Genomic DNA, 14,531 nt, shown 5'->3' with positions numbered 1-14,531 from the left:
AATGGTACCAGTGAGATACTGAGAATCAGAGCAAGCCCAATAAGTATCCTACAAGTGAATAAAAGCACAGTATTGGGTGAAGAGAGGAGATAAGAATAACCTTTAGTTAAGATAGGGATTCCTAATCAGGGGCAGGTTGGCCCCTAAGGGACACTTCTCAATGTCTGGTCACATTTTTATTGTCACAGCTGGGGAGCTACTTGTTCAGGCAGGGGGAGGTCAGAGATGCTGCCAAATATCCCACAATGCATAGGGCGACCCCTTCCCTCTCCTACATTTACACACAAAAAATTATCTGATTCCAAATGCCAGCAGTGTTGTGTTGAGGCCCCCTGGTGTAGGGAAAGCTTGAAGAGACAGGGAGAATATAAACCTTATTGTCTACAGTTGAATTAATCTGCTTTATAGGGCAACGAGGGTGAAATAAATCTGCAAGGAGAATTGGCATTGCACTGTGAGGAGGGCATGGTCTCGGGATCGCAGTGGAGATAAACCCCCCCCCCCTGTTTCTCTCCAGTAGATGAGGAAAAGGGGGAGCCCCAGTGCCCCCGGGGTGTTTTGCTTGCGTTTGTTTGAAAGAGGAAACCACAAATACCAGTCCCACCAGCTGGCAGCTGAGAGGGTAGAAATCACGATGCCACGTACTCTATTGCCCAGAATCATTTAACATTTTCCCCCTTCAGTTTACGATGTTTCTCTTCTACTCTAATTTATAATCTTTCTTAATATTTTGATACACTACTACAGTAGTATATCATTCCTCTATGGACTTGAGTTTTGAATGTTTACAATCATAACTGTAAGCTCCTGGAGGGTTGGCCGTTTTAGAGGTCTCTGATTCTATAATAAACTCTAGAGACAGAGCTGTCTACTCAAAAGATGTGTAATTTTAAAAATAATAGAAAGTGCTATTGGCATCCACTATGTGTGAAACAAAGTACTGGGTACATAATTAAGACTTAAAATATTAAGCATCTTACCCTAGCGAATCAACCAGCATCTTGCTGGAACTGGAGTCAGAATCCTAAAATATTTTCCAGACTTGAAATTGGTTCCTTCCTCCCTCCCTTCCTCCCTCACTCACTCCCTTCCTTCCTTCCCTCTTTCCTTCCTTCCCTCCCTCCCTTCCTTCCTTCCTTCCTTCCTTTGTTTCTTTTCTTTTTTTGTCACACTTGCCTAATGAAATTGAGTACATTCATTTTATAAACGGTTTAAAGGAAAGTTAAAGAAGGCCATTTTAATGTTGCTGTTTCTTTTTGTGGTGTATAGACTCATTTAAAAGAAAAACAATAACAAGAATGACAGCAGAACCACATTTTAAAATAAGAACGCTTTCAAAGGAAGCTACATGCACTCTGATTTGAAATATAACCAAATGGGTTATGGAGATTATATCAAAGTCGAGAAAATAATTATCCCAATCCAACCATGTTGGATTTAAACTGAATAATTCAATCCTGTACAAAATTCAGAAAATGTAAGCTGGAATTATTTGTGAGCCTGCTAAGATCCTATAAAATGATTTTAAAAACCCAAACAATTAAAAAGGAACCAGAGCCCGGCCTGCATGGCTCAGTGTTGGAGCATTGCCCTATGAATCAGGAGGTCATGTGACTTGCATACAGACACCAGGGGGTGAGAGCAGGAGTGGGGGGATAAGGACACATGAAATACCTTAATCAATAAAGAAAAAAATAAAAATAAAAAATGTAAAAAAAGTTTTTGTACTTTGAAGTGCTTTAATGTTGCTTTAGTAAATAAAGTACTATAACAAATGGAAATGGTTTATTGCTGTAGGATGATTTTTTATCTACTACTGCACAAATATGCTGCCAAGTAGCAATGACACCAGTGCAGAAGCAAAATTAAATGCCTACAATTGCCATTAGCAATTGCGAAAAATTATTAATCTGTCTGGAGGAAATGAATGGACATGATTAGAGAAACCAAAAGTCTTCATCTTATGAAAATCAATAGCCGAGATGTGTTTCCATCAGATAATGAATCATAGATTCATGAGCTAAAGATTAAATATGCATTAGTATATATTCTAACCACACCTATCAAATTTATGTCTCCATTTCTCAATCTGGTTTAGACAATGCTCTATCATAACTAACTCTCTATTTCCAAAAATGATGGTTATTCAGACACTACATGAAAGAGATAGAGAAGTCAATCTATGTTTTGTTTCCTCAGAGCTCAAAAAGCAAATTGGCAACAAAGTAATTATACTTAATGTATATCAAATAAGATTGGTCAATGAAAACTTTATTTTCCTTTATAAACATACAGGCTGTGTTGACACGTGTAGAGTTATATTAGCTCAAAGTAAAAGATTTATCATTTTGACGCACACTAGATCATCTACATATGCGCATAAATAAAAGAAACCAGTGCATATTTTGAGATCCTTATAATAAAGTGCTTCATGGGATCACAGTGTAGATTGTTTGTGTCTAGCCCTATTTGTAAATATGGATCTAACCAAAATCCAAATAGAACCATGAATACATTAAATTTTTATGCAATTGCCCTTTATTAGGTATCTACTGGAGTCTGGTTAATTGAAATTAGAACTTATTTTAAAATCTTTTAGAGAATGCATATTGTACATCAGAAAAGATATGCTAGAAAACCTCACTGTAAAAACAGTTCGCATTAAGGCTAGAATTCTGGAAGAGAGTGGGGGAAGGGGAGCGTGTACTTTGGACTCCATTCAAGGATATTCAATTACAGGAGAAAGAGAAAGACTATTGTTATAGGGAATTACTTTATGGTTTTTCTCTGTAAGATGGTTTTAAAGTAGGATTTCCGTGTGCTTCTCTAAGAACAGTATACTCATCCTACTAGTTCTGCATCCCAGGGGAAGATGGATACCTGAGAGACACTGATTTCAACGGAAGCTTCTCATATAGATCCCAGTAGAGAAGGTTGTCTTCATATATTGTGAAGTGTTGGCTTCATAATGTAAGAATCTCTATGTCTACAGATCTTGGTTAAGAGCTTTCTGTGCTTAAATTCAAGAGCTGAATGTAGTGGTAGCCAAGTAGGAGAGAGGTGGGAAGTGGCTTATGGCACTGGAATCCATTATCCTAGCAAAGTAAATTCACGTGGGCATGACACTCTGAGGTTTAGTCATGAGATGGCTCTCCACCTTATCTCAAAGATAACAGGAATAACGGCCTTTAGAGAGGCAGTGGGAAGGAAGTCAGGGGAATGGCACGTGAGGGGTTCCCCTGGTCTCTCCCCTTGAAGTTACAACGATTTGAACAGATATAATTCAATAAACGGTCCCCTGCTAAACACAAACGCACCTGAGAGATCTGAGCATTGACACATCTGAGGTTGGGCAGGTTGGAGGGAGCAGGGGAAGAGGGGAGGAAAGGAGAGGAGTAAAGACAGGCACCAGGTACACACACAGCCCTGAACTCACTGCGGGTCTCCAGAGAGGGGAGAGATCAGGTTGCATCCTGTTTTCCCTGCATCCCAGAGGACCAAAGAGAAACAGTGAGCATCCCTGCCTAAGTGGTCCCTACACACTCAGGCTCAACCCAATGACTTGGGCACAATGGGAATACAGAAGGCCCCCAAGGCTACCTGGCAGCCATCATTTCCAGGCAGCAAAACAAAGCCCCAGAGTCCGGCTGCCTCCCGGCACCCTCCCAGAGCTAGCAGCAGGCCCCCAAAGAAGCTGCAGCAGAGGTTGTCATCTACAGAGCACATGTCTGCAGCCAGAGCACTGGAGAAGCAGAGCAGGTTTTCTGAGTGGCAGGAGTACCCTGTGGCTAATCCAGTGACAGGGATAGAGATCCAGAGCTGAGACAGCTGAAATCTGCCCCTCACATTGCTGGGTGGAGAGCGAAGCCACAGATGCACTAGCTGGCCTCACCCAGATCACCCCGTCCCTCCCAACATGGCTGGGCTGAGCAGGAGGCGCCGCTTGGGAAACCTTCAGCAGTACCAGCAGCGAGCTGGGTACAGGGGAGAGCCCTGGGATTTCAAGGGCTTGTAAGGCCATGCCCACTCCATTCTCCCATGGGGGTTGTGGTCGCAGACCAAGGGGACCTGGTCACAGAAGATGCTTACCTCCCAGGGGAATACAGGGCATTTTCTGCCAGGCCGCCATGCAGAGACCAGACAAGCCAGAGCAGAGAAAGAAAAACAAACAAATAAACAAACAAACAAACAGAAAACTTGTGCTTCATCCACCGGAAAACAAAAGAAAGATTTCTTATCAAGCTACTAAATAACCACTTTAAAAAAACAAAATAAAATAAAGCAGGCTTCATTGCCATAGAGGCCTAGGCATTTACGGAATCCATCAACTGTCACGAATAACCAAGGAAACAAGGCAGCTCAAGAAGAAAAAGGAAAATCTCCAGAAAATAAACCTAAAGACATGGTGATATGTGATTTAAATGACCGAGAATTCAAGACCACAGTTCTGAAGAAATTCAACAGGATACAATAAAATACAGATAGGCAGTTTAGTGAATTTAGAAACAAAATCAACAATAAAAAGGAATACTTTACCAAAGAGATTGAAACTTTTGAAAAGAACCAAATAGAAATTATGCAGATAAAGAACACACTAAAAGAAATAATGAACAAGTGAATTTAGAAAATGCAGCTGACCAGATGAAGAAGAGAGTTATTGATACTGAAGATATATAGAAATCTAGAAATGACACAGATGGAAGAACAGACTTGAAAGGAAAATTAAATAATAACTCTAGGAGAATTATCTATCAGAAAGAGCAATATAAGAATAATGACTATATCAGAAGAAGTGGATCAAAGACCTAAATGTAAGACCTGAAACAATAAATTACATAAAAGAAAACATATGTACTAAACATATGGGCCTTGGTCTTAGAGAAGATTTTTATGAATTTGACCTCAAAGGCAAGAGAAGTAAGAGTAAAAACGAATGAATGGGACTATATCAAACTGAAAAGCTTCTGCACAGCAAAAGAAACCATAAAAAAAAGCAATCAACAAAAATGGGAGAAGATATTTGCAAATGATACCTCTGATAACTGGTTACTATCCAAAATATATAAAGAACAGTGCAACTTGGCAACAAAAAACAAATAATACAATAAAAAGTGGCGAGAGGACTTGAACAGACACTTCACCAAGAAGACATAAAAATGCCATCAGATATAAGAAGAGGTCACCTTCAGTAGCTATTAGGAAAATGCAAATCAGAACTAAAAGATACCACCTCACAGTGGTTAGAATAAATATTATCAACAAGACAATTAATGCCAAGTGTTGGAGAGGTTGTGGAGAAAAAGGGACGCTCATTCACTGCTGGTGGGAATGTAAACTGATACAGCCACTATGAAAAACAGTAGGGAGGTTCTTAAAAAAATTAAGAACAGAATTACCATAAGAGCAGCAACCCCTCTTCTGGGTATTTACCTGAAAATTTTGAAAACATTTGCAAAGATATGTGCACCCCCATGTTCACTGCAGTATTATTCAATGTGGCCTAGACATGGACACAACTGAAGTATCCTGTGAAAGAGGGCTGGGTAAAGAAGATGCTGTACATACACACAATGGAATACTCCTCAGCCATAAGGAAGAATTAGTGCCATTTGTGACAATATGGATGGACCTTGAGAATATTATGCTAAGAGAAAGAAGTCAGATGGAAATAGTTAAGAACCATATCATTTCACTCATATGTGGGGTACAAAACTGAAAGCAAAAACATGAAGAAACAGGACAAACAGGCAAAAACTCATAGTTTGCTGTTACCAGAGGGAAGGGGGTGGCAGGAGATTGTAAAGGGGGAAGGTGTCAATGGTGATGAAAGGAGATTTGCTTTTGGTTGGTAAACACACAATTAGTGTGCAGATGATGTATTATAGAATTGTCTGTTGAAAGCTCATATGATTTTATGAACCAATGTCAGTCACCCCAATAAATTTAATAAAATCTATTTTTTAAAAAAATTAGTTAGCTCAAATGGACGTGGGCAAAGAAGGGGAAGTGGGGGACACCCGCAATAATGTCAACATTAAAAAATGTTTAATAAAAAACGAGTTAGATCAAATAATTATGTCATTAAAAGGCTGGAAAAAAACAGCAAATATTAAATTTGTTCAAAAAGAAAACATTTCTAAAAAGTAAAAAAATATAATTAAAATCCCGTGGGTCGTAGCATAGTTGAGGAGTCCAGAGATGGGGCAAAAATGCACGTTCCGCTCCAGTGTGCTTCCTGTGCTCCCAGGATTTCCCCTCACTGGCCTCACCCGTCTCTTGCCCTTCCTGGTCCTGCTGCTCTCAGAGGAAAGGGAGAGCCTTCTGAGAGATTTAACAGTAGAAAGCAGAGAGCCAATAAACAATGATCCTGAGAGAAGCCTACACACAGAGGAAAGGCAAATCCTGTTCATTAATGCACACAAATAAGGGTTAGCTTTCACTATATTGGAAACCTGTTGCCTCCAGCCGGCATCCGCAGCCCCTGTCACATAATTCTGTTCGCTGACACGCTAAAGAGCGGGTCTCACAGACGCTTCAGAGCGGGGATGTCTGCCTCTGCACGGGAACCATCTGTGCTTAATGCGCGGTGGCAGCAACGGCCAGCCCTGGAGCCCAAAGAACCAAGTCAGCAGAAAACTCCAGAACACCGTGGAGAAAAACTAACTGTGTGTGTGGAGAGACACGGTACCTCCTGAGGTCCCCGATGTCATTTTCAGGGCCAGCAGCCTCCTGTGCTGATGAGATGATAGCTGTCAATCAGCTCCAATCATTAACAATTTTGATTCAAAACACAGTAGTAGGAAAACATCCCCCACGTTTGTCCTCTGGCAAACTTCCTGCAAAATTCATGCTGTGGAGCAAAGCGGGGAGGAGTGGCCCACGGTGCCGGGCTCTGAGCACTCTTTGTCCTTGGGAACATCTGTCAGAAATTTTGGATGGAATGGCTCTAAGCAGACTATCAGGATACTAGATTCAATATATAGTATCATATTGTTTTCTGTGCTATATAATGTGAATAACACGTATACAATATATTCATGTTGCTAAATCATTTATGGCCTCTCTCTAACTCTAGGCCTCATGTTTAAAGCCATTATTCCCTCTGCCTGTACAGGCGCTGCAATCAGAGTCTCCCCACTGAGGTCCTGCAATCTCCTTTCGTGAATGTTGATCTGACTTATTTAGTACCAAGCATCTGAGGCATGGGCTAGACACCCGAGGTCCCTTCCTTAGGGTCTGCTCACTGTCCCCTTAGACACTCACCGCTAAGCCTTGATGTCAGTGAAAAGCAATTATCCGTGAAAACCCATGCTACTATCTGCCAGAGAATTATCACGATCTTTATACATTCTTTTTCTTTAATACTTTTTTATTGGATATTTTTTTTTGAGAGAAAGAGAGAGGGGCAGGGAGAGGGAGAAAGAGAAACATCAATGATGAGAGAGAATCTCATCATTGGGGATCCAGCCTGCAACCCGAGCATGTGCCTTCGCCAGGGAGTGACTCCTACCTCTTGGTGCCGAGATTGATGCTTAACCATTATTCTCCAGGGCCTGTGGTGTCACCAGCGCCCCTTAGATGTGGGCAGTGCGCAGCCTGCACGCACAGAACCTGAGACGCTCCATGTAGGAAGGAACAGAGAGGGGTGAACAGATCTCTGAGCCTGAAATCTCATGACTTAGAGAAGCGTTGCTGTTGGCAGGGACAGAGGCCTCAGGAAGAGCTGGTTAGAGGCTGGAGGTAATGGCTTCATTTCAGATAACTTAGGTTTGAAAAGGAATAGAGTATCTGCGAGGCATGTCCAGTATGGTGAATAGAGGTCAAGCCACAGGTCAGGATGAGAGTGGAGATTTGGGGCATGTCTGCATTAGGTTATATTTAAAGCAAAGGGAGCAGCAGAAGAATTAGCTCAAAATAGAAATTACAGACCAAGAAAATCCTTGCTAAGCCTGTTTTATTAAACTATGGAGGGAATAACAAGCTTGTAAGGAGAAGGTTCTGCATAAAGTTGTGCCCTTGTGCATTGGACAAATCTGGGGAGGGCCAGTATTAGCTTCATCACCATAGACTCCCCAAAGCTGGCAGTGAAGTGCCCGGAGAGAAGAGGCTCTCTTCCTAAGTCACAGCAAGGACCAACAGACTAGCAGTGATGCAACTGTAAAGCCTTACCCAGCCATATTGACTTCAGCTTTCAGAATTGTCCTTGACTCCATTCTCAGATATTCTTAAAGTAAAACTCTGATTAGGCCCCACTCAACGAGAGACTTTAAAAACTCTTCAGGAGATTTCCGTAAGCTAAAAATAAAAGCCAGACTCTTTAAGCTGGCATTCAGAATGCTCCACAGTAATGTCCTTTAAGAAGAATACCTTCCAGCCCAAACAAACATTTTATTCTTCATAGATATATGAGATACTTTCCCAATTCTCTAATTTGTCCATGCTCCAGCAGAGTGTATTATTATAATAATGTTACCGATGAGTACACTGAAGTTTAAGTAATATGTTCAAGATCTAAATTTTAAGTTCATGCTCTTTGTCACTATGAAAGAATATTTATTAAATCAAATAAATTAGAGACTTTATATATTTAGTAGAGGCCCGGTGCATGAAATTTGTGCACTTGGTGGGAGGGGGGTTGTCCCTCAGCCTGGCCTGCACCCTCTAACAGTCCAGGAGCCCTCAAGGGATGTCCGACTGATGGCTTAGGCCTGCAGGGAGTGGGCCTGAGCCGGCAGAGGGACATCCTTAGCGCTGCCGCAAAGGCAGGAGAGGCTCCCGCCACCACCGCTGTGCTTGCCAGCCATGAGCCCAGTTTCTGGCTGAGGGGTGCTCCCCCTGGGGGAGCACACTGACCACCAGGGGGCAGCTCCTTCATTGAGTGTCTGCCCTTTGGTGGTCAGTGCGCATCATAGCAATCAGTTGTTCCGATGTTCAGTCGATATGCATATTAGTCTTTAATTATATAGAATTTGTATTCATTAACTACAATATGATGTTTATTTGTTGAATCGGTAGTTTGATATAAGCTAACGTGTTTAAAATTAGACAAATGTGTGTAACCACTAAATATCTAAATATGATGATTATGATGATTCAGTTGTCAGCTTATTCTGAAATAAGTCTCTGGACTATGAAAATGAAACAAACCATCCTATATAATAAAAGGGTAATATGCAAATTGACCCTAATGGCAGAATGGCCAGAACAACCGCTGGACCAGTCACTATGAGGTGCACTGACCACCTCTTGGTCCCTTTCCCCAGCTGGCAGGCTCCGATTGCCTGATGGCCACCCGCTGCGGGGCCAGGGCCAGGGCCAGCGAGCAGGCGAGAACAGCTGACCTCTCGGTCCCTTCCCCCGGCAATCACCCACTGATCACCCGATGGCAAACAGGGAACTGGGGGTGGGTGGCGGGGCCAGCTGCGGGCAGCTGGGGAAGAGGGCCCTGATTGCAGGCCAGGCCTAGGGACAATACCCGTGCATGAATTTCGTGCGCCAGGCCTCTAGTGTTATTATAATAGCATAGAATATCACATAATGTAACAAGGTATAAAATGATGAGTATTTATGGAAATATTTTTCTTCCCTGCTCATGCTGAGGGGCCAATGAAATTTTCTAGCAAGCAGAGTTGAGCTCTCTTCTGTTAAAATGAACCAAAATGGAGCAACAGGAACTCTCATTGCTGATGGGAAGGCAAGACAGTACAGCCAGGTTCTCACAAAGTTTACCATCATTGTTCCATACAATCCATACATGTGCTCCTAGGTACACAAATGAGTTAAAAACTTATGTCCACATAAAAACCTTCACACAAGTGTTCATAGCCGCTTTCTTCATAATCACCGAAACTTAGAAGCAAGCAAGATAGGTGACTGGATGAATAGACTGTGGTACATCAGACAATGGAATATTCTTCAGTGATCAACAGAAATGAGCTATCAAATCATAAAAAGACATGAAGAAAGCTCACCTGCATATTGTTAAGCAAAATAAGATAGTCTGAAATTCTACATTCTGTATGGTTCTAACTATAGTACATTCAGGAAAAGGCAAAACTGTAAAGAATGAAAAGGTCAGGAGTTGCCAGGAATTGGGAGGGAAATGGTGGAGCACACGGGATTTTTAGGGCAGTAAAATGATTCTGCATGATGCTAAAATGATAGATACATGACATTTTTCATTTGGCAAAACCCACAGGACTTCATAACACAGTTAGTGAACCCTGATATAAACTATAGACTTTTGCCAACAACCATCTATCAAATTGGTTCATCAGTTGGTAGTAAATGTACCAGCATGTAAATGGAAGATATTAATAGAAGAAACTGCGAAAGAGGGAGAAAGAGGAAGTATATGGGAATTTTGTATTTTCTGTTCATTTTTTTTTTCTGTAAATCTAAAACTGCTCTAAGAAGTAAAGTCTATTAACATTAAAAATTCAATATTCAAATCAATGCATATATAACATAAAAATATATATATTTGGCCTCTGCTCCCAGGTTCTGGCACAGAGCTTCTAAAACCTTGGTAAATTTCTGAGTGATAGGGGTAGGAGAGCATCTTTTGTTATCTATACTAATAAAAGGGTAATATGCTAATTAGACAGGCATTTTCCGGACAACTGTCCAGATGTCCTTCCAGACAAAGCCACGGTGGCGGGGCTGAGGCAGAGGCAGTTAGGGGTCATCAGACCAGCAGGGGAGAGCAGTTAGGGGAATCAGGCCAGCAGTTAGGGGTATCAGGCCAGCAGGAGAGAACAGTTAGGGGCATCGGGTAGGCAGGGGAGAGCAGTTAGGGGCATCGGGTGGGCAGGGGAGAGCAGTTAGGGCAATCAGGCCAGCAGTGGAGAACAGTAAGGGGGATCAGGCTGGCAGGGGAGAGAAGTTAGGGTGATCAGGCCGGCAGTTAGGGGGATCAGGCCAGCAGGCAGAGTTGTTAGGGGTAATCAGGCAGGCAGGCAGGTGAGCAGTTAGGAACCAGCCGGTTATGACTGCCAGTTTAGGCCTGAGGGGTCCCAGATTGGAGAGGGTGCAGGCCAGGCTGAGGGATACCCCATCCCCATGCACGAATTTCGTGCACCGGGCCTCTAGTTCATAATAAGCCCCTCTCAACCACACCTGGGTGTATGCTAATGAGATGACCCTTGGAGCATTGGGTGCTGGCCAGAGGCAACAACCACCTGATTAGAGGGTGGGCAGTGCCCCCTCCAACTCTGGGGAGGGAAGAAGGGCTGTATGGAATTAACCATTGATGGCCAATGATCTAATCAGTAGTGCTTATGTGAAAACTCCATAAAAATCATCAAACAATGGAGTTGAGAGAACTCTGGATTGGAAAACACATGAAAGTGCCTAGGGAGGGAGTGAGAGCTCCATAGCCCCCACCCAGACTTGCCTCAGCATCTGTTCCATTTTAGACCACACTGGGCTCTTTTCTTTTTTCATGTCTTATGGTTGATGGCAAACAGTTTTAGAAAATAAATGTATAAAAATTTTCTTTCTAGACTAGTGATGGCGAACCTTTTGAGCTCGGCGTGTCGGCATTTTAAAAAACCCTAACTTAACTCTGGTGCCGTGTCATATATAGAAATTTTTTGATATTTGCAACCATAGTAAAACAAAGATTTATATTTTTGATATTTATTTTACGTATTGAAATGCCATTTAACAAAGAAAAATCAACCAAAAAAATGAGTTGGCGTGTCACCTCTGACTCGCGTGTCATAGGTTCGCCATCACTGTTCTAGACCAACATTTATGAGACCATAGAATTAGCTCCTCTGCAGTAATTTAGAGTTACTTGTCTTATATTGTTTCTAACCGGTAGATACGTTTCTTTTATTGAGCAGTGATATGTCTGTCTTGGGTTGCCGGTTTGCCAGATCTGCTGTGTCCCTAATGAGACCCCGACCCTTTCTCCTCACCTTACACACACGTTTCCAAACGAGTTTTCTTTCGAAGCTCAGATGTGGATTTGGAATCCTGAAGGAAAAGGAGATAATTTCACCACACTTTTTCTACTGCTCATTTCAAATGTGGCAAATACTTTTCAACCACTTCAGTGTGTTTAATCATATAGGGATGAGCCTTGTGTCCATATGACAAATATCACTCATTTGATCACTTAGTCTCACAAAATCAGTAATTATTTTGCATTGCAAGTAATAACACCATTCACTGAAGTCACCAGCGCATGGATGTTCAGGACACCTGGTCGGGTTCAGTGAAAATGAACAGCAGAAGAGGAAAAAGACAAGACCCCCCGTATGTGCTGGGTGAGTCATACATGAAGCACAGAGCACTTAATAGGATGTCAGACCTTTCTAGACATAGATGGACTGTGGGGAGGCCCAATAATGTAGGAGAAAGTGCAGCAACTTTGAAAGACATGATTACCCTGCCAGGGCCTGCTTCCAGCTTTGGCTCTTAGTTGCTATGAAGCTTGAGAGACAGTTCCTTGATCCCATGTTTCCTCATCTCTAAAATGCAGAAAGTGTCATTTGCCACATAACTGTCAGGAAATATGATCTAAGCCATTTGACTACCCTGTGCATGCACTTAATAAGTGATTGTAGTAGGAGCAGGAGAAAGGACTAGCCCAGTGGTCGGCAAACTGCGGCTCGCGAGCCACATGCGGCTCTTTGGCCCCTTGAGTGTGGCTCTTCCACAAAATACCACATGCGGGTGCGCATGTACAGTGCGATTGAAACTTCGTGGCCCATGCGCAGAAGTCGGTATTTTGTGGAAGAGCCACACTCAAGGGGCCAAAGAGCCGAGTGTGGCTCGCGAGCTGCAGTTTGCCGACCACTGGACTAGCCCAATATTTCTATTTTCCTAGAACCTAAATTGCCTACTAGATTTCCCCATCCTCCATCACTTTTCAGATCTTTTCACCATCAGCAGTTTTAAGAACCACACACTGAGAGGTAAGATCCATTGGCATCAGTCTAAACATGTCTCTGGGCATTCATGGTTCTAGAATGCATACATTTGATAAGACAGTTTTATCCATCAGTTTAGAGGAGTTGCTCCAAATGTTTATTAGGCAATTGTTTAAGATACTTTCTTTTGCCAATGTGCTCCAAATCTGATACCCCGATTTTAAATAGTCCCCTTTAGACTGGTGTTTGAGGATCAAGTGAACAGTATAAGACCGCCATACCCACAAGCCAAAGCTTTAGGTCCTGCCCAAGTTTCTCCACTTCTGATGGCCTTCCTCAATAATTATTATATAACTGCTTTTATCATCTCTGAATTCATCTTAGATACACACACACATATAATTTTCTTAAATATTGTGATTAAAATGTACACAGTATCATGGGTATGTATATATAAAATATTTCATGCTACCTTTAATGAATCATTTATCATATTGATGTTGCATAAGAAATTTTATTTAATCTTTCTGCTTGAAGCATAACTTTCCTCTCAAGGTGAGACTCTTAGACCCCTTTTCCCCCATGCCATATTGCAGAAACCACAGGCACTATATTCATTCAGGTCCTGTCTTGGAGTCCGGCTGCCTCATTTACTGGTTGTCTGATATTAGCAAGTTACTAAAAGTCTATGAAACTCAGCTTCCTACTTGGGGAGCTGTGCAAGGATCCCAGGGGAAAATGTACTCAAGGTTCCAGGAACATTTCATGCACCTGGCTGATACTGGTTATTATTATATTTTGGGTTGTTTAATCTCTAAATTTATAATACATGATAATACTCATCTTCACATTAGGAACAGTATGCCCACTCACAAAGAATTTTAAGATAGGGCAAAACTGTACTTTGATGGTAGGCAAAATTCTAAAGATGACTCCCTAAGATTCCTGTCTCCTGGTTAGTCGTCAAACTCTAATCTTGGTACTGCAGTGATTTTGCAACTGTAATTGAAGTCCCGAGTCAAATGACCTTAAAATGTGGAGATTAGCAAGTGTGACTGATTTAACCCCTGGGCCTTTAAAAGGCCTAAGATGAAGGCATGATGGGACATCGGGGAGATTCACAGAAAGAGAAGGATTTGATACATGGCTGCTGGCTTTGAAGATGGAGGAAGAATGAATGACAGAGTGATCCATGAGGCAAGGGTGTGGGCAGCCTCCAGAAGCTGGGAACAGCCCCTGGCAAACAGCCAGCTAAACGTGGGGACCTCAATCTTAAGAAACTGGATTCTGCCCGCCCTGATTGAGTGGGTCCTCCCCATTCCTCCAGAGAAGGGCCCCGGCTTGTCACATCCTCACTGTGGCTTCTGAGAGCCTCCGCAGAGGACCCGGGTCTCCTGGATTTCTGACCTATGAACTGGGAGCTGATAAACAGCTACTGTTTAAGCCATTCCTTCGGTAACCTGCTATGCAGCAACAGAAAACCAATGCAACTACATTCTTCTCAGTTCTGACCTTTTCCCACTGTTATGGTCCATGGAATGTTAAAATACTTCTTCAGCCCTAACCGGTTTGGCTCAGTGAATAGAGCGTTGGCCTGCAGACTGAAAGGTCCCAGGTTAGATTCCGGTCAAGGGCATGTACCTTGGTTGT

This window comes from Myotis yumanensis, unplaced genomic scaffold, assembly GCF_028538775.1.
Source record: "Myotis yumanensis isolate MYYU_CA2020_CCGP unplaced genomic scaffold, mMyoYum1.0.hap1 SCAF_3, whole genome shotgun sequence".
Classification (NCBI taxonomy): Eukaryota; Metazoa; Chordata; class Mammalia; order Chiroptera; family Vespertilionidae; genus Myotis; species Myotis yumanensis.
This window is presented reverse-complemented; position numbering follows the sequence as displayed.